Source organism: Atta colombica, unplaced genomic scaffold (genome assembly GCF_001594045.1).
Source record: "Atta colombica isolate Treedump-2 unplaced genomic scaffold, Acol1.0 scaffold100, whole genome shotgun sequence".
Lineage (NCBI taxonomy): Eukaryota > Metazoa > Arthropoda > Insecta > Hymenoptera > Formicidae > Atta > Atta colombica.
The window spans coordinates 704532-729539 of NW_017259185.1; the positions used below are offsets into that span (position 1 = coordinate 704532).

At 28.5% G+C, this 25008-nt stretch overlaps 1 protein-coding gene across 8 annotated transcripts in view; it reads left to right on the forward strand.

The window, feature by feature from the left end:
* The window catches only part of LOC108686376, a 117081-nt gene that overhangs the window by 49453 nt on the left and 42620 nt on the right, over positions 1-25008 (forward strand). For 5 of the 8 annotated variants that reach the window (XM_018191649.1, XM_018191694.1, XM_018191683.1 and 2 more), the window contains exon 1: positions 24242-24515. The exons of 2 other annotated variants lie outside the window; for them this stretch is intronic. The gene's annotated coding sequence lies outside the window, so the exon portion shown is untranslated. Of the gene's footprint in view, positions 1-24241; positions 24516-25008 lie in introns of those variants that run through there. One more of the 8 variants, XM_018191660.1, reaches the window with a different exon arrangement.

Sequence of the window (25008 nt, forward strand, 5' to 3'; positions counted from 1 at the left end):
TGAATCGATTGAACATGCATTATGGTAGAAAATTGGGTTTTTTGTGGGAAAGATGCGATGATGGGTGGGTATGAATAGACATTTAAATTTATCTTTTTAATCGTATTATATGTTTCTGTAAGGGAAATTTGCTCTGCTCGCAAATTGAATCGCAAATTGAACATATATTCTTTACATATAAAATTAATTTGATTTAGGAATGGGATCAGTTTTGTGTTGATTCTCCTCTTTCGTACTCGGGATATCTTTCACGTAAAGCTCACATGCTCGATTTATCTTTGTTTAATATTTAATAAACAATAGGGACGAAATCTCTAATTTTAAAAGTATTGCGAGTATTATGTAAAATAAACTCCAGATGCGAAAGAATTGATTCTTCAGAGAACTGTCCATTTCTAAATTACATTTAAATATATGTAATATGTTATTAGAGGATCAATGTCAATGTTTATCAAAATTATTATAGAAAAAATATTATAATATATATTACATAAAAATAATAATTGTAACGCCACAAATATTTCTTTTTTTCCAACATTTTATTATAAAAGATTAAATACGATCTTAATCTTATATAATAAAAATAAAAGAGTCACATAGAATTTTTTTTTATAAACAAGTTGTTTATTAATTAAAATTATAGAGCGGAGGATTATTTAAAAAATGAGCGATTTCACGCGCATTTTACATGATTAAATTTCGCGCCTATCACGAACAATACGCAGAATTTTATGCCCGATGTCAAAGATTTAAGAGAAACCCAGCTTTTCATTCGCTTTGCTCGCCGACCCATTTTTCTTGAATTTACTGTCGATTACTGTTGGGGAGGAAAAAGGTAAGCATTGTTCTGTTACGGTTGTGTCTGAAGATGATATAGATTAAGATAAATTCTGTTTGGAGAAAATTCTTCTATTTCGTTTGACTACCCTCGAATAAGACACTTTATCATGCTTATGGTTTTAAGTTTTTTTTCTTCTAAAAAAGAAATTCTTGTTTTCCTTTTATAAAAGAAAATTGAAATTTTCAGATGCGAATTCGAACGATTCATGCTCGCTCCAGGGTGATAATATGATTTCCAAGAGATTAAAGATAACAATGGATAGTATTGACTGTTTGCCGTTTAGAGAAATTATGCAAAAACCAGACGTATCGAACCGTCTATTGAAAAAAAATTCTAAAGATCAAATGTATACAATGTATAATGCTGAGCTATGCAAGAAAATTTTTCGATTTACAAGAGAATTATTCATTATTATTATATTCATATATTTAATGTATACTTTATTCTGTTTCTATTGTTTATTTTTTGATAAAAAATATATATTAAGTAATATTATATAATAAATAATTATTAAGAATAAAATGAATCTTATGTGTTTATGTGTTTTTATATATATAAATTGATTTCTATAAATATTATATATGTAATAATACGACTTTATAGATTCATATTTTTAAAAGAAATCAAATACCGTGTGCGTGCGTGCGTGCGTGCGTGCGTGCGTGCGTGCGTGCGTGCGTGTGTGTGTGTGTGTGTGTGTGTGTGTGTGTGTGTGTGTGTGTGTGCTCGCGCAAATGTTTATAAACATAGAAATTTTCATCACAGATAATTTTGTAGAGAATACACGCGAAAACAATTTGCGATTTCATCACAACATGCTTTCCTAATTAACTTCAACTAATGAATTATTATTCGCTTTATTCTGGATAATTATTACGTCTGTAATATTTCGACCTTTTCCAAAGGTCTCACTGTACACGTGTTTCATATAATCTCTCTTCGATAGAAACAAAGATAAAATCTCATGCAGTTTCCATTACACGATACAGATTACATAGATAATAAAAGCGGATTCGATTTCAACCCCATGCATATTTACATGTGCATATGTATGAATATGCGATACGTATATAATATATACAATGTATTTTTATAGATCTTTATATGTACTGGTGTATTTGTTTAAAATACACCATAATAATCTATTATCATTCCTTTTTAAAAACATTTTTCGTAGAATGTTCATCCTTTAATTTCAATGATATTTGAAAACACATAATAATAATTTTAATTTAAATATTTACCAATACATCACTTCGCGAAAAAGTGATTAGTAATATAATATAATATAATTAATCGCTTTGTCAGTTATCTGTTTTTAGGCAATTATAATCAAGCATTTTTAAAAATATTTTTTAATTAAAATAAATTATATTGCGTTTTTATTTTGTAAAAAATGAAAAAAGAATTTATTGAAGGATTAAGAATATGATACGAAGAATTAGTATGAAAATTTATGATACATTTTATATTTGTATCTTTAATATGATTAAATGTAAAGGATCATATTACCTAATCGTTTTTATTATTTTATAATTATACCTAATCGTCACTAATTTTATAAATTTTATAATCAAATCTGACTTTTTAATTTAATCCTTAGATATTATTTATTATTTATAATTAAATGTCTAGTTGTCATTTTTAGAATTACTTTATGTAATATTTGCTAAATTTTGAAGAGTCCTTTGTTTAAGGACTTTTAAACTTATGTATCTATAATATCAGTAAATATAATTAATTAATATCGATAACAGAAAACAATACAGGTAGAAAAATTTCAAATTAATGAAAAAGTATAAGTGCCTAATATTTCTTGGTTAAGCTATACATTACTTTTGATTTAATTTGTCTCTTCTATTTATTTTCTTTTTATATTTTACAGTCGCAGGTGTGATAGTAGCGTCTTGCTGTTCACGTTGTGTTTTTCTTATTTAAAAAGATAAGGTCGTGTCATTTCGCAACTTCCTTTAACTCATTATACATTAATGGAATGCGAGCTTGTTGTAAAATCCAGGTGCGGCTCGCCCTACGCGTGTGCTTATGATTCTCCAGAGAATCTTGTGTTTATTATCATTCCTGTATTTCTCTGCCCTTGTATCTCGCATATGTTTAAAAAAAAACAGTGAAAATTCTGTTTTGTCGCAAACATTGTTGCTAGTCAACAATCAACAGGATCGATAATCCCGTTACACGGTTTTGGATACTGCAGTTTCCCCGAGCTCTGCAATCCACAGAGAAGTTCGGAATAATAAATTACTCCAATTATATATGGAAATTAACTGTCAAATGAATAACAAATAAATGAATAAAACTTTATTCAATTATATATATATAGTGGACATTGGTGCTTAATACAGTATTTCTATGTAAATTTTTAAATACATTTTTGCAGTTAATTCTTTACAATGTTTTAAGATGTCATTAACATCACATTATTATTAAAATTCATGATTAATTTAATTTATGATATTATTATTCCAGCTGCAGTTTAGAATTGCGTTTTAAGTAATCGGCGCACAGTTTATAAAATTAGAAAATGTATTTGATTCAAAATTTACGTAGAAATATTATTAAGGGCATCCATTTAAATAAGATTTTATTCAGTTATTTATTTCTTAACTTTGAAGATATATTTTGATTCATTATGCTCTTCATGATGCTCATTTCGATAAAGAATCTTTTAGTGTCGTTGACAAAAATGAAAAATTTATTTATATTAAAATTTATATTAAAGACTTATCTAAAAAAAAAAGAAATGACAAAGCGAAGTAGATGTTTAAATTACGGTAAAAGATAAGACGTCGCAAAACAACTCCAATTTTCAAGGATTCTTTGGAGAATGTTGCTATAAAGGAAGCACTTTTCACACTTTGACCTATAATAAAGTTACCTTGTTTCGCTGTTCCTCTTGTCTCTTCTTCTGCATCTTCGTCGTCATACTTCATCATCTAAGATATTTCAAAAATATAGTGGCAAGGTGTATAAAGTTTATCACGTGTGTTCACAAAGGGCAGAGGGTATGATTCTCTTCGAGGCGAAGGGTGAGAATATATCTCATCCATTCCATTTAATTAAGTGCTTCTTCTGCGTCTTGATCGAAATACTGTCTTGTTCACATTTACATTTAATGAACGATTTTCCGGTCCATTATGAAATGGCATAATTGTGATTATCCCACACGCGCCACTGGTTGCTTTTAATAATACGCGAACTCTGAGTGGCCGAAGGGAATGTAAATTACATTTAGGTCGGATAGCTGCCGCGTGTGGTAACATTAACACACTCGGAAACACCCGCGCCCATTAAGCATGGAATACCGCATGTCCAGTCTATATCAATCATTTAATGATAATTCCCATTTAGCGAATATACGGAGGTAGATATTTTCTTTACGCAAGTAGATATTTTCTTTACACACAGGAACTTCATTAATTTATTCTTTAAACTATTTAGAAAGCTCATTGTACTTTAATCAAACTTTTTTTTTTTACAAATTCTTTTTTCTTAATAATATATTGACAATCAAATCTAAAATTAAAATCTCATTAAAGTTTATTAAACTTGATTAAAGAATAAGTTTCTTGCAATTGCCTGTAGTTGCTAGATCTTAGTTCAAGAAATCTTTTTCTAATATATTTTTTGCATTTGATTTTATTAAACAATAATATGGCATCTTGTATTCAGTCTTACATTTAGCTTTATTAGATGATTTGATCGTCTTATAGCATGATAAGATTTTAAACGTTTTATATTCATGTGCTCTTTATGTCTGTTATTGTAATATAACCACTTTGATCGATTTTATAATATAAGAGGAGATAGAATGACTGAATGAATAGGAAAGGGGATTCTAATTGTATTTAGAAGGAGATTTATTATTACTAATTATTAATCTTTGATTAAACGTTATCATAATTAAGATAAAAAATAAGAGAAAAGATGCAGTTAAGTTTTATTATTAAATTCTGAATAACAAAATGTAAATCTAAATCATCTCGCCAAAATACATGATCGATAATATATCTGGTTCTTTCTCTCTTCACCCAGTAACAGTTCTCACTACCAAGTCAAATATTTTTGCGAGAAAATAGGTCACTGTTTGCATCTGCGCTTTTACGTAAAATTTTGAACAAGCTTTCACTATACAGTATAATGTTATCATGCTTCTTTTTCAAGCATCTCTTGAATCAATTCTTGATCAATGATTATCCCACAAAAGAATATTTCCTGCCTGATAATACGTGGACTTTTACAATTATATTACAGAATTTATAAATATAAATTATATACAGAATTTTTCTAAAAACAAAAAATTATTTTCCAAAAAGCAAAGGATATTTTTTTAAGTTAATTGTGTTAATTTTTCATAGAAATTTTTCATTGAAGCATTAAATAATCCATAATTCTGTTTATATAGAAAATACTCTTTTATTTATATATTGTAGAAAGTACATTTTTCAGTTTTTTGTGAGCAAAAGATTTTGTCAAGCATGAGAATTCCCATGCAATTTTTCTGTAAAAGAATCTGTTGAAGCCATTCCACTAGATACTTATCTAGAGACACTTGTCGCCTTCTTGTCGAGGCACTAAGGTACATCATTTCAAACATTTTCTTCACTTCAAATATCAAAACATACTTCTGAAATACTTCAGCATTTTATCATTATATTACGTAAATCTTCGGTAATTACATAATGATGATATGCAATAATAAAAATAATATCACAATACATCCGAAACTCAATTATCGATTATATATTTGTATAATATTTAAATTTCTTTACGCTATGATAGAACTAGTGAGCTATCTTCAGTGAATACAAAGAATTCTCATAAAGTTAATCTTTTCTTTGTAAAAGTATTGAAGTAGAATGAAGGCAAGATTGAAATTTTTGGTTAAAAGCAAATGTGGAGATAAAATAACTTTTGCAATTTATGCTGTCGACAATTTTAGTCAATATTAAAAGAGAGTAGAAGAAAGAAAAGAGGCGCCAACAAAACCAATAGCGAGCGTTGGTGCATATTACATGTAATATTCCGAGATTTTGCGAACATAGATTGAATTCTTTAAAAACGCAAATGTTTTCTTTTCTCGACTCGTTTTTATTGTTAATTCTATCGACAATAATAATACCATTATAAATTCCTTAAACCGTTACGCTAATATAAGAAAAGTTTTTCTTTAATACTATTTTTCTTCTTAAATTATTTGTTATTTAAAAAATTTTTATTATATTAGCGTTAAGGCGCCTCTAGATAATGTGACCAACGTATAGACCAACTTTGCACATATTTGCTGACCATATTCAGTATGAATAATTATGTATGCCATGTATGTATATGATATTTGCTAATGTTGGCCATAGCGTCTGGAGGCGTCTTTATAATTAATGTAGCTCAATATACAGTTAATTATATATTGCGTAATTGCATACAAAGTTGGTAAAGCTTTACAAAATACTAAAAACATTATTGTATCAGCATTATTATTAATATATAAAGATAAGTCTATCTTACACTGGATTTCAGATGTCACACAAATGAATATTAAATTTATTACTACGAAGAATTTTTATCTATATATAAATCTATATATAAATCTATATATGCATTTTAATATGCACATACTGTTTAAACTATGAATAACAATGCATTAATTTGTTATGCTCATATTTTAAATTATTGGTATATGTTGTGCTCGATACAAGTTTATTAATTTCATCACAATTTAATTTTCATCACGATTTGTTATACAATATGCAAAAACACTATTATGGTTTTATTACGAAAATAATTTTGCTATTTATTATTGAAATTATTATTATTGAAATTATTGAAATTTCTTAATAATAATAACATATTTAAAAAATTATTAATTAATATTTATAAAACGGTTTGAGGTTTTTTATAGTAATAAAGAGAATCAAACAGTCATGGAATATTTATTTAAAAATCATCATTGAATCGATCATTTAGAATGAAATCACTGAATACATTGTCATTCAGTTGTAATTCCCTTCGAAAGATATAAGCAGTTTGTTTAATTGGGTGTACAAGAGATTTTCTTTCAATGTTATCATAATTCTCGTCAAAATAAATACGAATTTTTAAATTAAGAAATTCAATGCTTTTGTCAATTTCGATTTCGGACATTTTTCAATTGATTTCTTTTGTAAATAATCGACTTATCGATTTGCAACGTACGTATTATCAATTACCTCCTACTTACAGCCTCCTACTTACAGGATTAATTCGATTACAGCAATAGCCTAGAGTAGTACTGGGTGACATCTAATATCCTAGACGCCCAACCGTTGCCAATCGATCATTGCATGCAAATGTCAGTGACAGAAATAGATTTAACATCGGCATAGTTCAGAATCATTAAGTATTAATGAACTCCGTTTTCCCTGTCAAATCAACAATTAATAATCCCATTACAGATAATTCATACGTAATAAGTAATGAATAATGTCGTAAATGATTGGTGATACATCGACAAGCAGAATATATTTCTCCGAATTGATTTATCATTCTAATGTCAGATTATATGACAAAAATTTGAAACTGATATTTTTCTAGGAAAATGGATTATTTAATTTCTGTGAAGTTAATCTTACTGAAGTTATCTCTTCTGACAATTTCAAAAATATAATTGATAGAGGTCTGATATTTTTCTAGTTCCTTATTATTTAAAGAGTTTAAGATGAACATAAACATTAAAAAATAAAGATTAAAAAATAAAGGTATGAACTTTGCATTTTTATTGTATACAAATTTATTTTAACTTCCTATTACTATTTATAACTTACTATTTTATTTCCAGCAGAATCAATTTAAGTTTTAGTAGAATTTTTAAAGCGATATTCAGAAATCTCAAAAAGTATCTGAATTAAAAAAAGATCAATTTATTAACGTGTTAAAATTTCCATCTAAAAAACGAGTACTTGGAATCTTTCCCGTTTTATTAATTCATGAATTAATACGAAAGTAATTTTTTTCTTAAACTAAGTAAAATTGTTCAAAAATGTCAGCATTTAATTGTCTGTATCTATGTTTACACTTGCTGCGGATACGCAATCTCGACGTCTATCTCTACAATCTCTATATTATATTTAAAAAAACACAATGAACATTCAAAACGATAAGAACGAAAATAAAAAAGTCTAGCAATTTTTCATTCTCGAGTGGAAATACCAATTTCCGTAAGCGCGAAAGTTTTTCGTAGAAACAAAACAGTTTCTTCAAAGTAAATAGCTTCTTTAGAATTCTAACGAACACTCGAAGTGATAAAATTAAGAGATGATCAAATCTTCTTCTTTCTATTATATCGAATTTTTAGAAATAGGATGTTCGTAGAAATTACAATCAATAGCGTGTAGAAAAAATTCGTAGAAAAAATTTTATATGTCAAAAAATGTTTTATACGTTAAAAAAATGATTCAGCTTATCTATTTTAAATAACACAGGAAGATGAGGCTTGCTTTTGGCCTTTTGCACCCACAGTTTCAATTACCCGTATTCGTAGCGAGCTGTATAAGAGATTCTCTCTACATAGCTTCACTCGCGCATCGTTATGCGCGAGTGCACATGAGCTTTTTGTGGTATGACTTGCTTCTCGAGGTTCCATCGTTTTACCAGAACGTAAAGTGCCTTGTTGTAGGAGAAGGCAGTTTTCACGCTCAAAAGCGAGAGCTACATATCTTGGCTTTCTGAATAAGCTTCGCCGAAAGCAAAGAACGAGAATTATCCCTCGCGGATATTTTTAATAAACAAAAGTTCGCACTTTTGTTTATTAAAATTTTGCGACGAGATTATTTCTCGTACAACTTTGGCCGGAATCAATAATTAGAATAATGAAATGTATGAAAAATATATATATTAAATTTCAAAATAAATATTTGTTTGAATAGTTCTAACAATAAGTACTTACATTTTTTTATTAAGTACATATTTATTTATTGTAAGTAAATATTTTCTTAGCACAATTTAAAAAAATACTAAGATTTAAGTAAATTTTTTTTCAGTGTAGAAGCAAATCGCGCGATAGCATTTCATCTTCTTGCCGCTATAAATAGATGTTGTTCCGATGTAATCTTGAGCTTATGCGATAAACAGTCCTTGACAATTTTATAAAAATTTCTCCCGCGAGAAGAGATTAATTAACATTAAACTCACGTTTGTATTGGTAAGATCGAGAAGGACATCCTATCTAGAAAATCCGATAATCCTCTTTGAACCGCTTAAGCTTGCTATTAATAACAAGCATTTCTTACATTTAGAATATATTTAATAATTTAGTTTGCATTTAATAATCGAGAGCATTTAATAAAACCTGTTTTCTCTTTGATTTGAAGCTTAGGACATTATACTGCTACTGCACATAAAATTGTCGATGAAATACTTTCACAGAAAAAAAAAATTACAATAGTAGAGAATATCTACTTTGTACAGAGAATATGTACTTTGTTTGTGCTCTCTTTTGTGATCAGTATTATAAAGAGGAATTCCAAACAGTATCGAAACAGTATTAAGATTTGTACGAATATAGGTAACTTATTTAATATTGACATAATCAATATTGACATAATAATATAATAATATAAATAATATTGACATAAAATATACATGCATGAAAATGCTAAAGTAACAATTTTTTTTTATAAACATGATTATAAAGAAAATATAAAATAAGGGGTAATGAATATATTATTATGAATATATTATGAGGTAATGAATATATTATTTGCTATTGGTCAAAAAAGTACAAGCTGTGATGATATATAATTACATTAATTATATAAATAACTTATTTATATGTTATGTGTATTATAAAATATATTTTATTAAATCATAACAGTATTAATAAAAAGGAATAATTTTACCATTATTTAAGTGAAATTTTAATTAGCGGGATAACGCTTTTTAAATGAACTTTCTTCTCTCTTCCTCTCCTTGAAACTCATAAGGGAAATGCGAGCCTTGCACTCCTCTTTCTACAATCCATACCTATACGCCCTTTGATAATTACATTCGGCAAAAAAACTTCGACTTCCATCATGGAAAATTCAATAGTTTTTTTCATGACGTCCAATTCTACGAATCAATTCCACACCAGTACGTTTGCAGAGAAATGCAGACTGAATCGATCAGTCAATCAGTTTCTATCGTGTATAGAGACCTGTCGCGACGACTCGTTCATTGTGTTTCACACGCGTACATACTGATTCTATCATAATTATCATTAAAACTTGGACAATCACATAGTATTAATCATTGTGTACAATTCTCAACGGAAACTTAATCTTATTTCAAGATCATCTAAAGCAAACTCGAGCTCTTAAACATCTTGTACAACCACAAAGCAACTTGTAGAATTAAATGAACAAAACATACATGTACATCCAGTAATGTAACGTATGTTTTGAGAGATTAACTATTTGCGATAAGATTAAATACATCAAGATTATTTTTTGTCTTATTATTCTTATATAAATCCTTCCTGAGAAGTTGTGATTAGAATACAATAATCCTTAAACATATAAAATATTTTGTAAACAGGGTAGCACAAATATACAGAACTGATTCTTCTTAGTTCTATTTTAGTCGGTCTTGTTAAAACTCGTAGCAAAAACGTAATTATACGGTATCCCTTTTCGAGATAACTCTTGAACTTATAATTTCATCAGTCTTTTGGCAAAAGATTCTTTATAGTTGTTGCAACAATGCAACAACATCGTGGTAGCAATGCCATTCTTTGTAATTCAAGAGCGCCTCTGGACATTCATGTGTTAACATGGGATGACTGAGAAGCTGGAATTTGTCCGCATCCCCGAGTGTTGAAACGTGTCATCGCCTAGCGACGGTATAGCGGATTGTCGGTGTACTCGACATTTGCGTCCAGTCCGGAGAAACATGTCATCAGTACCCTCTGCGTAACAGGGACACACCATTTTCTACAGAAAACGAAAGTCGGCCATTCAAGAGTTGTCAGGATGAGAAAAGTTCGTGAAAGCGTTAAAAAGCTGGCTCTTTGCGCACTTATATTTCTGTATACATCTTTGCAGATTACAACAACTTGTTTCATTTCCGTTCTATATGTAGGATATCTCGTTGACAAATTTGAAAAAGATCATTCTTTAAAGAAAATTTCTTAAAGAATTATCATTTATTATGAACTTTTATAATTTAATATTAAATAATTAAGCCGATTGAATCTGTACTTTTAAAGAGCTCTTAAATCGTACTTAAATTTAAGAATAAAATTTTTATTTAATTGTATTTAAAATCTAATTTATTATCCACATTCAATTGCTTATAATTTAAACGTTTTTTTATCGTTTCAACATTTTAATTTAATTAAATAATTATAATATATAGATTATTGAACTACAGAAAATATTGCGTAAAATTTACATTAATTATTAAGATAATATTTTTTAATAAATATTTTCTATAACAACAGTTCAAAATTTGGTATCTTCAATTTGCTGTAATTTTTAATTTTAATACTAAATATCTCAGTAAAATATCTCATTAAAATTAAAATTCTATTAAGATTTACTTTCTAAAGGATTTTGTACCTCTAAAATTTAATTTATAAAATTATTTAATTTTTAATAATTGATTGTATAAGTATTGATGTTACGGCATATAAAAGCCCAAAATTACGTATTTTTATATTTTACTTTTATTCTTTTCTACTAAAATGAAAGCAAATTAGATATCATAATGATAGCATTATTAATTATAATGTAAGTTACGAAGCAAATTATAAAAATAACTGATAAATGTTAAATTAATTGAATGATTTGATGAAATTGTTATTGAAATAGGAATTATAGCTCTTTGGCTTTAATACAGATTTTTTTTAGCAACTATTTCACGTAGCTTATATAACGAATATGAAATCTTGCAAAGACATCTTTATTTTTTGATAAAAAGAATTTGAGGAGTTGGTAAAAGGAACGAAATTGGAGATCATATAATCATACAACAGCAAGAACAATGCACGGGTGCAAGGACGACCTTACTCTTGACTTCCAACTCAAGAATTTCTAATTGCTTCTCAGAAGTTTTTACTAGGATTCTCCTTGGAGCGTCGTTATCCCACCAACGGAAGCATTTCTTCGGATGCTTTTTTCATTGGACTTAGAGATGCTTAAGGTTTCCCTAAACTTTCTCTTTCGTAAACTAAACAAGAATTTTATCCAAGATGTAAAAGTGAAATAAGATTTGTTAAAGTTTTTCTTTCGGTCTTGTTTCATCTATCAATATAAATGTAGAAAAATTTTTATATTTGATTTTTTTTCTTTTTCTTTTTCATCCCATCCCTCTCTCTCTCTCTCTCTCTCTCTCTCTCTCTCTCTCTCTCTCTCTCTCTTTCTCTTATTTAGTAATAATAAAGGAAGTGAGATATTGCGATATACGTGAATGCTTCGATTTCGAATGCAACGAGTTAATCTACGTAAATGCGCGGTGTCAACAATGCCCTTATTCTCTACTACGAGGTCACTGTGGACGGCAATGACGGCATTCAGTTTGCGTCATCGTCACCACAACCCTTCGCAGTCGTGACAACGGTAGAAATAAATTCGAGGAATATTACGACTGCGAGATTTCATAGTTAAATTAACTGCGTGTGTAAATTGTTTTCGAGATTTTGTGATGATTAATTCACTTGCAAAAATTCGGTCATTTAATCCGATTTTTTTTTATGTAAAAGGGAAAGTAATAATTTTTTTAGTAAGATGAAATTTATGAAGTTTCTTGGATTTTCGTATTTCCTTTTATTACTTCTTGTAATTCTACAATGATGATAATATTTGTGTTTTTTCCGCTATTTATAATTAAAATATCTAATATCATCATAATTATTTTTATTAAGAAAGCAATCAGTGAAATGTGTATAAACTAAATTATTTGAGATTAACCTTTGACTACAACAATGGAGCCATAATTTTAAATATAATGTTGTACGATTAGTACTAAGATTTAAATTGTAGATATAAAAAATTTAGATTTTCCTTTAAAGCAGATGTTTACTTATATTCTGTAGGTACTTTGGATAAGATGCTTTAAAATTTAAATGTAGTTTTCGTAGCTATAGTTGAAAGTTAAACGACAGAAAAGTAAACTTTTTATATAAAAAATATTTTCTTTATAAATGAAAAAATCTTGTAGCAATTTTGTTATCAAAAATACCAATGTTGAAGAATTCTAAGCGATTTTTATTCCAAATTGCTTTATCGTAACATTTATATCGTATTGACTGAAAGCTTTACCAGTTAATGCATCGTCTGATAAATCCGACTTCCATCCTCGTAAAGCTCGCCCTTCCTGGCCTGACTCTCGTTTGCTCTCCACCACCAGTCGTTCCTTTTTTCCCTGCGAACGAGCGCTCGTAAAAAGTAACAATCGATGTAGAATATATCGCGAAGTTCGACACATGCAATTACGATGCGTCACACGCGTAAGGGCGATCAATTTTTGATTGAGAGGACACGAGTGATGGAGACAGACTAGTATACAATTGGCAATCACCGATAAACCCACAATTCAGTATCGAATATTATAAAGAAAGACATATAAATCGTTAGGATTGTCTTCATGCTACAAATCACTGCCAATTTTCAATAGGACTTGAAAAGGAAAATTTTCGATTTTAAATGTGATTTTAAATCTTTTTTCACATTCTATTGAGATAAGCTTTCGTAATTTCAATATATTTTGTAAATTCTGATTTAACCTTTCCAAAAATTGAATACTGGAATATTAAAAACACTGTCGAAATAATAATTTTCAGCATTAAATTGGTCAGTATTAAATTAAATTTCAGTGAGAATAACACATACAATGGAATCATACCTAATGAAATTAGTAATAAATTATACTTTTCTCAGTTTAAAATCTTATCTGCTGAATATCGTCAGGTATATGTTATTTCTTTTGCAATCATTTCTGTAATTAAGCTATTAATATTAATGTGTAATATGTGCAACAAGCTCTTTGTTTGAGACAATTATATGTGGAGAATAACATTATTATTATGTAAATTATTATTTATGAATATATATAATATAATATATATAAAATTGTAACAATTACATAATAAGGTTTAAAATTGCTTTTAACTAGAATATAATTAATCTTTACAAGATCGGTAGTCACGGCATCCCAAGTAATTTTCTTTGAAAATTTAATTTTCTTATTCTGAAAAAGAAAAATAAAAAGTATTGTCCAGGTGCCCAAAAGTCTTAAAGTTTATTATTTTTATATTCGTCTATCTCATCAGGATAATGTAATGTAAAAACATAATATACTGGTAAGAACTATAAAATTACAATAAATTTTGGGAAGGATATTCTGAGCCATTCATTTATCAATTTGAGTCTCTCTCTCTCTCTCTCTCTCTCTCTCTAAACTACCTACTTATTTAAAAGTTAATATTTCGAAATATATTTTTATAAGAATTTTTATTTTGTTTTGATATTATAAATGTGTGATTATTTTTTAAATATTTACTGACATCCAATTGTATAATGGTTGTCAGAAATATCTATTTGTGTATCAAGATTCATGGAATTATTGTAATTCAGAAAAAAATCTGACATTTGATTTTTTTCTGAATTACAATAATTCCAATTCTCGTTTGAGAAAACATCGAGGGGAAAGAACAAATGCTGAGAACTTCTATTGATAAGTTAAATCGGGAAACAAGGCACTCTCCTATCTTCTGTTATCTTCTTATTTGCATTCGACTTACGAGGCAATAACTTTAAAAGTCTCTTCTTTCAAAACTTAATTTCACAAGATTAGATGTAGATGTAGATTTGCGAATGCATGACGTAACGAGCGGCTCGTCTCGAGGGATTATCCGTTAGCAGGTTGATTTACCGTCTTGTACTGAGCAAGCTAATTACTGATGGCAGGCACATAAGACGAGATCGTCTGAAAAACAAGAACATTAAAGACTATACGAATGAATATTAATCGCATCCCCGACGTCCTCGGCACGTCCATTTAATCGCCATCCTTCTTCACCTGCGTTATTTTCTGGGTTAACGCGCGCGCTTTAACTAATATGCTTCGTTTACTTTCTCAGAAGAAACACATTAACGTCTCGAAAAAATTTATAACAACGCTACCGCCCAAAGCATATACCTTTTAAAACGAGTACAACTTCCTTGAAGTCAGTTCATATATAAGAAGTACTAATCATAATATATAAGTTTTCTTTTTCTCTCTCTTTTAATCATTCTTTACCGTTATGTATTAAAGAAACGAAGCGGAGTATTAACCTATCGAAGTTAGATTTATTGAACTCATTCAATTATATATCCTTTGTGTCACATTTTCAAATTTGAATTATTGTTATTAAAATAAATTTAGTATTTATACACACTCTTTTTTATACGAATTATGTCATTTTAATTCCTTGGAATTTTTGTGTCACACTACAGAAAAGAAATTTAGTATTTATACACACTCTTTTTTATACGAATTATGTCATTTTAATTCCTTGGAATTTTTGTGTCACACTACAGAAAAGATACACTTGGATATGGCAGAGCCAATTCAATTTGATTTATGTTCATATTTTTTATAAAAATGAAAATATTGTAAAGAATTATTTTTAATTAAATCGCTAGATATTAAGAAAAATAATAGTACCAAGTTACTGTATGTATATTTATCGATAGAAATATTATAAACAATGAAAATACATTAGAAAAAAATCAGGTTATACTATATACATACAAATGTACATACAAATTATACTACATACAAATATATATTATATTACACAAAATATACAAACAAAATATATGTTATACTACATACAAATAAGTAGCAGGATTAAATGCCTGTTCCTACTAATGTATAATAGATTAATTTTAATTTCGGTTCATCTTGGAGATATTAGAAAAAAATGAAAGGTTAGTTGAATTGAGATTAAAATTAATCTACATTGGTAAAAATGGGCATTAATCAAATTAAATAGGGCTCCCACAGACAAATGATTGTTGTAGATTTTAATATTAGAGATTCGGAGGATTAATATTATCATTGCTAATGTGTGTTTACTACTTAAAATCTTTACAAATTAATATATATTAGCTCTTTCTAATAGTCCTTGAGACAAACGAAGTAGAAACTTGTTGTTGAAAGTTCCACTCGTAATCAAATCCGTCGTGCGACATCGAAAATACTTGTCCCAAAATACTTTCTCGCTATCCTACTAGCACGCGTACTGAATGAATAATCACTACCGATCGTAACTGTCACTAGGAACAAACGTCGAAGCGGGACATCGTATTTATAAATGCGTATTTGCAATTGACTTTACGAGAAGCTGCTTTGAGACGGATATGAATAATGGAATTCAAAGAGAATACATTATACGTATGATGTCCAAGCGGGATGTCGTGAAAGTGAATCATACGCCATTTCTTTTTACGATTCTTCTTCCATGTTCCGTTTATCTTGTTCCAATATCTCACTTACACGAGAATATCTTCTATTTTTAGCATCGACTGAAATAAAAGAAGTACCCCGAAAAAAATTGTAATGTGAATTATGAGAATATATAGATAAATGAGACTTTCGTATTTCTCGAAGGAAAAATGTGTCTTTCATCGCCCCAGAATTGTAGACGAAAGTAAAATCACGAATACTACTCTAATTAATTTCTAATTAATAATGATCTTTTCATAATCCTATCAACAATCTTTCATGTAATATTGTTGCTAGAATTTCAACGTTAAGGAAAATTTCGAGAGAGTGGATTTAAAGCCTTCATATGTAAAGCGAGAAGACGATCTCGAATAAATCGTGGAGCATCTTTCAATTTGACATCGCGTTTTCACGCAAACGTTGAATATGTTATGAAATTTTCTGCGACGCATCATATAATAGAAATGTATTGCAAATCCTCACAGTAGGTAATGGAAGAGAAATGTAATAGAGTACTGAGAGTTGAGAACACATTCTATAGACTGGGACTGAATTCTATGAGCGAATTCTACGAATGCGTAATGCAGAATCCAAGAAGCATTCAGTCTTACAATATTTGAATACATTATATCTTTGGTGTTATTAAATTAAATAAAAGATAATTAATGGATTCTTTTTGCTTTATTTTTCATATACGATACATCTTAATTAATTAATAGCATCTTTTGAATCATCAAAAGATCAACTCTATCGACTCTATGAAAAATCCGTTAATTATCTTTCATTATAATTCTTATTATAATTCGACACTTTATTATTTTTTGATGAAATACGAAAGCAGCTTTTTTCTTTGTTCACAAAAATAATAAATGAACAAAAAATTAAACTAAATGTAATTAAATCGATTTTCTGATTTACCATTATTAGAAATTTAATCGAATGATGAACTGATATACACAAACAATTTTTTAATTTACTTATGTTATGAATTAAGCAATCTAGAAAAAAAAACAATTTTAATATATAAAAAAAGTGTTTAATTTAAAATAATATATTTTTAAATTAAGAATAAATATTTATGTATAATAATTATATTATATAAAATGAAATACATCCCACATTAAGAAAGAGAATTTATAAATACTCTCATAAGTTAAAGCATAATCAAATTAAACATTATGACATTCTTTTCTGATTTATTACTAATATTTATTATTAATACATATGAATTATGCAATTCATTACTGAAAGTTTATAAGGATAAAATGTCGCTATATGTCGCTACATATATGTCATCCAGTTTTAACCACAGTCACATTATTCACGTAGCATATGAAAAATATGACCATTAAAACTTATGAAGCAATCATACTAACAACATTGCATGTAGAAACATCATTAGCGTTTACCTAAAGCTTCCGAAAATTAGATTTTGCTGTCGCAGTTATCATTGATCGTCACGTTGTACGGAAAGTTGTGCTATTACTGGAATTAATCGTAAAATTGTTGAATCTTCATTCGACAGCATTGCCGCGAAATTGCTATGCGCTGGATATTACGTTGCGATATTTTGCAATCGATGTAGAAATTATGTTTGCTATTCTTGGTACAACAACACTTTTGTCGTAAGTTTGTTTGGCAGCTGGCCTATAAATACGTTCTACAAAATGATGCTTTTCGATAGTTAATAAATTCGACATTCTTGCTGAAGAATTGATTCTTAATTATTTTTAATAACTATGACGCGTCTGACGACTAAAAATATGACACTAAAAGAAAATGAATTAAGGGGCATTTTCCGGCCGAATTCTGTTTTACACTCAATTTTGAAAGTTTATTTTTGTTTTGCGAACAAATTAAGAACGTAATAATATTGTACATAAAAATATTACAACAATTTACAATATTAAATAACATTTTTGTATATTATTTTTTATAAATTCAATATATAATATTTTTATTATTAGAGAAATTATATGGACGCTATATGTAGCAGAATTTTGATTAAATTCAATGAACTGCGATTGTAATATGGAAATATGTTTATCACATTAACTGCTGCATCATTGCTGTGAGATAGAAACAGTATATAATTTGATTAAATCGCACAGGGCTATGTGTTATATATTAATAAAATAATTGCTTTCATAAACACAATTTATATTCAGTAACTTGTGACAAATAAAGGTGTGAGAACTTATAATAAATAAATAAGAGCAAATTTAATAAAAAATTTAAAATAAAATAAAGATTAAAAAAATTATTTATTAATGATAATTAATGTTACCATAAATGACTCTTATACAATAGAAATACTACTAAACTTTATAATTTTGATAGAAAATATTACTTTATTATATAATTACAATAATATATAAATCATTCGGTAAAATATAATATGAGCTTTTCAAATATCTTTTACTATTAATTTTAATAATAAATTCTTTGATGAAAGTTTGAAGATAAATTTAAAAAAAATTGCAAGCTTGCCTATCATTACAATTTTTAATAATAATTATCTTGGCATTAAAACTAAAATTAATAACTAAAATTATTAAAAAAGTCAAAAGTATAAAATAATAAATTAAATTTTTTCAAATATTGAAATATCAATAGAGAGAAAGAAAGGGTATTATTAATTCGAGATATACAATAAACAAGAAGCTTAATTTGTACAATATTTTAATGTTAATTTCTCAAAAGCTATTAGCTTTGATTTCTTATTGCTAATTAAAAAAGAAGTAGTTTGAAATTGTTCAAACAAATTAGTCATTAAAATTCTCATATTCTTGTACAAGTAAACATACCAGTTTTACAAAAGTTATTATGCAAAGTAAACTCTAACTATCTTATTCATAAGAAAAATAGTTTACATGAGAATTTGCTGAAAATTTGATTATTTATGAAATATTAAAGGAACAGTATGAAATGTATTTTTAGGAATAATAGAAAAGTTAGGCTTCTGTTGATGTTCTTACAGAGTATTTTGTATTATACATTTCTCTATTAATCATTCATATAAGTATATTGGTAAATGTAAAAACGACATCTAATTAGAGAAACGTCGGGGGCTATAATCGTCTAGAATATGCTAAGTAACTATAATGCAATGTAACTAAAAATAAGCAATTCAAGTTGAAGAGAAAGCAAATCATGCATATTATTTTCGTTTGTGTAGACCTTAATTTAAACATTATATTTGTATAACAACACGACAATTTTTTAATGTATATGTTTCAAGACCGAAAATTATTTATTTCAACGCGCAGTTTATAGAACCTATGTAGATATAAAACATTTATTTAAGCACTAAAATCCAGCTCAAGATTTTACTTAATTGTGTAATGACACAGTCTAATGACATTTTATTGTTGTACATCCATAACTTGATTTTAATAACCGAGAATTTTAATGACAAAATAATTTTTATATTAATCAACATAGTTTATTATTATTATACAATTTCAAAATTGTTCAATTAGCGAGAAATTATAGACATGACGTTACGTAGTATCGATATTATTTAATTAAAATAATTTAATAAAAAACATAAAAACCACCGTTTAATTTTTCGCTATAAACTCGATGCATTTCGCGCAAGGTTAGCGTTCTGCGGAATTAAAAGTATTATTGGATATCACCACGCGCGTTTTATATTACATCGTTTACAACGAAGGTACGAAAATCACTTGGTAACGCGAACGTTTATTTTTCTCTTGCCATGCTGAGCAAGCAACAGTCATTCATCTATTTATAACAGCATCGCGCTAACCACCATCCGTCGAGTCTATTATCGTGTATAAATATATAGATAGAGCACATAAAGAATGCTGATAAGATGGAATACTTGAAAAAATTATAAGAGAAAAAAGAAGCTGGCAACTATCGATCCGTCCTGTACAATGCAACATACGGAAATTACGTAATCGTTTAGGACGGCGAATTTTCTTTTGATTAACATACTTTTGTGTTGGTTTGTCTTTCTCTTTTTCTCTCATCTTTTGCCTATAATTACATTTATTCTGTCATGAACTACTCTGTCATTACTCTACTATGTATTATTTTCTATTCTTTTGAATTTTTCCTATCGTTCGAATTTAACGCCACAAAAAACCATAACCAATCATTCCTATTTTATTTACGCTATTTTATTTACGTGATTCACAATTTTAATACCTTTACTCCTTAAATAGCGAATTGTTTAGCTATCTAAAATGACATTCAATGTAATAACAATAAAATAATAAAGTGTCTTTCATATTTATTTCAATCCTTTTTTTATTCAATTTTAATTGATTTTATTGGGTTTGATAAACAATGAAAATATTTATTTTATTTCTCTACAATGTGTATTAATAATATTGGTTTTACAAAAATTCAGATTTGAAAAACGTGTATATTTGTATCATTATCATTACATAATTAAATAACATGTTAAAAAATATATAAATAAATCGTACAAATTTCAAGTATAACATACAGTATAAGAATATTTTATTTCATTTTTCTATTTTTGCATTTGTGATTTATTTCATGCAAGTGTAATTTGTCATTAACTTAAATCACAATTAAATTGCTAGTAACAATAATAAACGTTTTTTCTTGGAAGATCTCTTTCATCAACTTTTGATTAAATTAATCGACAATCAATTCATAGAAATGCCAATAACAGTTTAATATGTCAGAACGTCTTTCTCTTCTGATACGAACTGTATTTAGTTCTCACGTTGGCAATCGTGATGATTGAGTTAACCATCGATTAGCACTAATTACAATTGGTGAAAGAGATCCTTTTATAATAAATTAATAATTGAGATATTTGATTATTTATTTAGTAAATTATAATGTAAGCAAATAATTTGTATCATATTTTTATGATATTTTTTTTGTGTTAGGTTTTTGCATTCATCACATTTATACTGTAAACGTTCGTTCGAGATATTAAACTTCCATGACACATATTTTTAAACGTCGCCTAGAATCGCCTAGAATTACATGTTGAGCTGTATTATAGAGGTACGTCTTTCTAAGATATTCCAGAACTAGTATAAATCTGAATGTTCAAAGAGAGAAAGAGAAAGATTTAAAATAGGGGTTTTTTTCCCTACTATTACGGGGTCAGTGTATGCATAATCCAACTAATTACGAATGGAAATTTATACGGTATGTTATGCAACGCGCAAAGCGCTCGTCATCCAAGTTAGAAGAAAGACGAGGAGAAGTCGAGGAGGGGTGGGAGGAAGGGAGAAAAGTCGTCGAACTTGTCGCGTGTGGTCGATGTCTTGCAAGCTCTCTCGAAATAGCAACTGCAAGATGAATGACCGCGAAGTGATCGCTTTTAAGAGATTGCAGAATCCACAATCCGCATCGCCAACGAGATCGTTTCACGTTTGAAAATATACCATTCAACTATTGAATCCATCCAATTCATTATGTCTTATTAAAGCAGTTGCAAAAAAAAAGCTAAAACAATAACTGCACAATACTCTACAAAAATTTTCCATATTGAAGGAAAGCGGTTTTAGCTCATATTTCCTGTCTATTTTATTCAATAAAGATTGACATACTTTTATCACTTTGAACATTTTTCATAAAAAGATGTTTTATAGAAAAAAAATGATAATACTGCTTAACTATGAAAATAAATAATGAATTATTTAAACTTTGAACGTCTGAGGCTGTTCTTTGCATATTTGACATTATCTTTATTAAAGCGAGGCAAGATGTGCACGACACTCGAAAATATGTTAGCACAATTTCCTGAAAAGATTGCTTTTACATCAAGAGGAATTTTCATGAAACTTTAATTAAACGCGCCGTATTTTCGCGATTCGATCGCAAACCGCAAGTATCCTTACCGCAATGCAGAATACACGTTACAATTTCGTACGTGCATATGCCCAAGTGTATTCAACGTAAATATAACTTTAAGTGCCTTTTATCACAAGGCAGCTCAAAATTTATAGCCACGCGATGTTCACGCAATTTGTTTTCACGTACCTTAAGATATGAAATATAATAAGGAAAATCAAATGTCATCCAGTAATCCATTATTCTCATAAGACGCCGGTTTTCGGTTAAGATATATGAGTAACAAACGTGCGACAGACGGGTTGACGAATGATTACAATTTTCGAGGACGTATCCTTTTCCCAAGTATTTACGGGCTGTCTAACTTGTCTCTTAAATTTGTTTTTGCGCGAGCTTTAATTAAAAGCTTTAATTAAAAGTTTAAATGTATATATTTAATATTTGCGTTGTTCTAAAAATACATTTTATTTATATTTATTATTATATTTATTAAATATGTTTAATTGTTTATCGAAATTGTTAAACTCAGGAATTTATAACACATGGAATAAAATAAACATTCACAATAATGTTATTAAAATATTTATTAATAGAAATATTGTTTATTATTGAAAATATTTAATACATTTCTTGTTTACAATATTTCCTTTCTTCTTTCAAAATATTCGCTTTATTTACAAGATAACACTTCATACGTTTATTCTTCCTCCTTTTTATGATCATGAAGATTTACAGTTGTTCTAGCTTTTTTCGTTATTATTCTAGTCGCACATAAAAGATATTATCGTCCCATTCCGACGTCATATTCTACATAAATCATACACAGGAGGGCAATTACGCTATTTTTACCGGAAACGACATTGAACCAACTGGGGATAATTTTTCATAGCGGTTTCTACAAATTTAACAAGGTCATTCGATTGAATTTTTAAAATTCTACTGTTTTTTTTTTTTATTAAAAATAATAATTTAATCGACGGATTAAACGTCTGTGTTACTTGGCTGGTAATAATGTATTGTCACAAAGAATAACGATTTTTTTTCTAAACAGTAAAGCTTTGCTCTATCGGGCACAGCAAAATGCTCGGATGCTCATGAAAGACTTGAAAGGGAAAGCTCAACCATTCTCCGTCCGATGAAAATATTTTTCATGCAGCATGTAAGTCGTTGCATTCAGTGGCGCGAACGTAGGTGGACCTCAATGTCGGAGTTAAAAATCGCAGAATAAATAATTGAAGTGATAAAGCGGAACACATGTATAAATAATGAACACATAATTATGAAACATGTATTATAAGATAATAATTAAAATAAATAATAATAATTACATAATAGAAATTATTTAATAATAAAATGATTCGCATCAAAATAGAATCACATTATTTGAATTTTTCACTATGTTATTAATTAGTCATCGGTTATAACATGCAAATCGCATTAATTCTACTAAATAAATCCTTTTCCATGTCAGAACACAATTTTCTTAATATTTTTTCCTCATCTTGAATATCATCAATACAAAAACAATTTACGTACAAATACAGCATATCGTAATATTATCATACCTACGCTAAAAAAATGTACTATATTTTAATAAATACTTGTTCGAATAATACAAGCCGATAATTATTAATTTTTAAAAAACCATTAATTTAACTATCATTTTTTATTTAGTAAATATTTATTTACAGTAAAAATAAATGTTAAGTTAATATTATTAAAAAATGTTTATTAAAATTTAGTACATTTTTCTCAGTGTAATTTTTAAGCACTCTAGAATCATTTTAGCAACTTTGGAATTAAAAAATTTAAATGCAACTGTGTGAAAATGATTTTCATCATTCATCAGAAATTTATCGTCGCTGCTATTCGGAGGATTTTAGCCCCAGTCAAGAGATAATTTATCGTGCACTTCATATCGCAGGCGTGTTTTGCTTCCTCCAAAAATCTCTCGTCGGAAGCGAAGACAGGGGATGGTGGAGAGTCACGTCTAACTTAAACAAACTCTTCTGCTATGACTTTACGCCACTGAGAGCGCGCTAGGCCGTTGCGGAACATGTTCGTAGACGGCCGCCGGAGTATAAAGGCGGTCCAATGTAAACCACAAGCTCCATTTGTTGTTCGGTAAGCCTGAGGCTCACCGAGGGCGCCGCCGGACGCGGCTTTGTCTGTTGTATTTTCGTTGGCACGGCACCCGGTACCGCAGCCGCGGTATACCGAAGCCACGCAATCCGAAGGAAAGGTCAGCACGGCACCGCCGCATTCGACGACTTGTGCAAGACAGCCGCGCAAATTGCTGGGACACCTGATCCGCGCTCGGTCCTTTTATCGGCCACGCGATTCTTATCAGCCACGCGAGCCTTTGTGGAATATATACTCCGTGTCCCAATTCGATTTGAATACCGTGAGTGCGGTGCCCGCTAGTGCGCAAAACGTTGTCTTGATCGCAGTCTTCTCAGATACAATTAATTATAATAAAGGAATAATTGTTTATATTATTTTTATGGAATTATACATGTATATGCATTGCGATGCTTAGTTGTTGAAATTTTAAAGAGCTTTTAGATGATATTTTAATTATTTATCAAGAAATAGATTATGTGAAATTATTTGATAAAATTATTTAACACACACACACACACACACACACACACACACACACACACAGAAAGAACTGTTTGCTGAAATATCTAAAACTTTTCAGATATAAAAATAATTTTTTGTTAAACTATCACAATAAGTAAAACGCTCGAGTTGGTTTATTAGAATGTCAAAATTTTTTGTAGCATTGCTAATTATATACTTTCCTACGAAATATTTTGTTTTAACAAAATTATTTTCAGATCTGTATGATATTTTAATAAATTTTTAGATATTTTCAACAAAATTATTCTTTT